Source organism: Humulus lupulus, chromosome 1 (genome assembly GCF_963169125.1).
Source record: "Humulus lupulus chromosome 1, drHumLupu1.1, whole genome shotgun sequence".
NCBI classification, from domain to species: domain Eukaryota; kingdom Viridiplantae; phylum Streptophyta; class Magnoliopsida; order Rosales; family Cannabaceae; genus Humulus; species Humulus lupulus.
In genome coordinates, this window is record NC_084793.1 from 159,814,602 (window position 1) to 159,818,465 (window position 3,864).

A 3,864-nucleotide genomic window follows, 5' to 3' on the forward strand; every position below is an offset into this window, starting at 1 on the left:
GGAGGGGATTCTGGTTGACCCAAGTAAGATTGAGGCAGTGAGGGATTGGCCTAGACCGAGCGGTGTTCCTGAAGTTAGGAGTTTTCTGGGATTGGCAGGGTATTATCGATGATTTGTTGAGGGGTTCTCCAGATAGCTACGATTTTGACTGAATTGATGAGAAAGAAGACTAAGTATGTGTGGACAGACAGGTGTGAGAATAGTTTCAAGGATTTGAAGCGGCGACTGATCATCGCGCCAGTGTTGAGTCTGTCGGCAGATAATGAGAAGTTTGTGGTTTACTGTGATGCTTCCAGACAGGGTTTAGGGTGTGTGTTGATGCAAGTTGGAAGGTGATAGCCTATGCATCGAGGTAGTTAAAGGAATACGAGTAGAGATATCCCATGCATGATCTAGAGTTGGCAGTGGTGGTATTAGCACTTAAAGTTTGGAGACATTACCTGTATGGTGAGAATTGCGAGATATACATCGATCATAAGAGTTTGAAGTACTTCTTTACTCAGAAGGATCTGAATATGCATCAGAGATGGTGGCTGGAATTGGTAAAGGATTATGATTGTGATATCCTATACCATCCTGGGAAGGCTAATGTAGTGGCTGATGCATTGAGTCGGAAGGGCCCAGGACAGTTGTTCAGTTTGAGACAGATATCTTATAAGCTAGCTGAGGAGATAACTAGAGCGGGTATAAAGTTTGTGGTTGGTCGGTTAGCCAACATCACTCTTCAGTCTACACTCCTTGGGAGGATCAAGGAGGCGCAGGGGAAGGATTCCCAGTTAAGAGGGCACAGAGAGAATGTCTTAGTCGGAGTGGCTAAGGACTTTTCTATCTCGGAAATGGGGTTACTGAAGTATAAGGGTCAGATTTGTGTTCCGATGGATTCTGAAATCCGACGAGAGATCTTGGATGAATCGCATACCACTCCCTATTCCTTACATCCAGGTACGACGAAGATGTACCAAGATTTGAGAGCCTTGTATTGGTGGTCGGGTATGAAGATGGATGTGGTGGATTATGTGACCAAGTGTTCAATGTGTCAGCAGGTTAAAGCTGAACATCAGAGGCTAGCAGGGTTATTGCAGCCTCTAGGGATTCTAGAGTGGAAGTGGGAAGATATCACCATGGACTTCGTGGTTGGTTTGCCGAAGACCATGGGACAACATGACTCGGTGTGGGTGATTATGATAGGTATACCAAGTCCGCCCACTTTTTACCTGCCAGGACGACTTATACTGTAACGCCCTGGATAGCCAAGACCGCTACACTGCGTGTTTATAAAGTGCTAGACTTGCTAATCAAGTCGTTTAATTAAAAACGTGTTATTGAAACTATAAAGGAACTAGGGTTAAAATATTTTGGTCTCAAAAGCCACATTTTTCATAAAGAGACGTTTCCTGTTTACACGGGATCCCAAAATTATTAAGTTTAAAGACTGTTTACAAAAGTCATAAGGTTTAAATACAATATTGTGCCATATTAAGGCAAAACAGACAGTTAGGCAATCCCTGTCCTGATCCACTCCTCGACCATTGCGATCGAACAGCTGGCTATGTACATTCCACCCCGCAGCTCTCCATCTCAGGATTGGTCCAACTTTCCTTTGCCTTTACCTGCACCACATAGCACCCGTGAAGCAAGGCCCAGCAAGAAAACACAACAACAGAACATAAGCAATCAATAGACAAATCAATATCTCATATTGCATCACATATTCTCAACCATATAGGCATTCAGTATAATCAAGTATTCCACATACTAAACATATCCACTCATATCATATATCTGTTCACAAATTGATAACTAGGGCTAGAGCCCTCAGGCCGCTCCCTCCGTTATCCCACTGACTCCGGCCCGCTTAAACCGAGCTCAGTGAATATAAAGCTGTCCTCGGCTACCAGTGGCCAAGCCGCGCCCTGTGCGCAAATATTGTGTATAGGACCCTTAGGCCACTATCACATGTCCCATGGCATAATACCATCATTAACATAATACAATTATCGGGAGCACTTAGTCCCATCACAAGCATATAATCGGGTACAATTTTCTTACCTTTCGATTCGCTAGCTTTGAACACTTGACTCCTTGAGCATGATCCCTCTCGAGCCCTAGCGCTCACCTAAACACAACCATAGGTCAAAGTCATCACCAAACCTCAAGTCCAAAACCTAGCCTCGGGACCAAACCCGAACCCCCGGGAAGTCCTAGTTCCACCAAACAAGGTGGTGGAACCGAACCCCAAACCCTTGGTCAAAAACCCTTGCAAATAACCCTAAAATCCCTTTCTGAAGACAGGGTAGCGCTACAGCGCTCTTGGGAGGGCGCTACAGCGCTACAAACAGAAGCAAAATCCCCCAGGAAGCTTGGCCTAGCGCTACAACGCCCAAAGGCTAGCGTTGTAGCGCTAGTCACAGACAAGCAACACCTCATTTTTCCCTCCTGCGATTTCCTCGAACCAAACTCAACCAAAACTTCTCCAAACCTTCACCAAACTAAAAAACAACCTTATTAACACACTCCACTCATCCCAAGCACCCCAAATACCCATAACTCAAGCACATGCATCCTTAATCTGAAAATTCACCATAGCCACTTCTAGACATCAAAACTCACCAGAAACCAGTTAAACATCAAAGTTAGAAGCTTAGAATTCATACCTTTAATGGGAATTCGATTTCAAGACAACCTCTACACCTCCTTAGCTTGCTCTTCCTCACCCTATGGCCTGAATTCCCTAAAGTTCCCATCAAACTCAGCTTATACACCATAGTTCAAAAACCAAAACCAGAAACTGAAGAAACTACAAAGCCTTATCTCAAGTGTTAGGGTGTTCTTGCTAAACCTCTGCCAATTCTCCAAGCCTAGCTTAGGATTCTTGATGCTCAGCCTAACTTAGCTCCTCCCTGAGCTTTGCTCCAAAAATACTCAAGAAACTGATGAAGAAAGCATAAACCGACCTTAGGAAACTCTTTGTTTTTCTCCCTTTCTTTTTCTTCCTTTTTCTTCTTTTCTTTCTTTCCTCAGCCTTCTACCCTTTTCTACAATTCCCACTAAGTATAAAACCTCAGCATATCTATCCCTTGCAAGCCAAATGATCTTACTGCCCTCCCCTTTAATCTCAAGTCCTTTAATCCACTTAAGGGCATTTTGGTCATTTCACCCCAATTCCCGCTAACTCCTCGAGTGTCTCTAATATTTACCGCTTAATTCCCGATACCTAATTAATCACCAATAATATTCCTCGATGTCAAGATAGACTCCAACATACTCACTAAATTCCCATTTATACCCCTAGACTCACCCCGAGCTGGGTATAAATCCCCGCCATGACTTTTTCGCTAATCAACTCACTAGGATCGTCTCGAGTCACAGATCACAGATATATCCACATAATAATGTGGCCTCAACAATTATCACATATATCAATACAGTTATGCCCATAATGGCCAAAATTACGATTACGCCATTCTAACCTAATCAGGGCCTACATGCATACTAATACACATAGTCATGCATCTCGAATACTCAAATAGTCATATAACATGCTTTAAATCATAATCATGCATTTTACTCATTAAATTCACACATAATTCCCATTATGCCCTCCAGGCACACTAATCAAGACCCTTAAGCCTTATTAGCGTATTTGGGTCGTTACATATACTGTGGAGCAGTATGCCGAGTAATATCTGAAGGAAACTTTTCGACTTCTTGGGGCTTCGAGGTCGATAGTATTCGACAGGGACCCCACCTTCACTTCCAAGTTTTGGGAGAGTCTGCAGAAGGCTATGGGCATGCAGTTGCGGTTTAGTACCGCTTATCATCCTCAGACAGATGGACAGTCTGAGAGGATGATTTAGATACTGG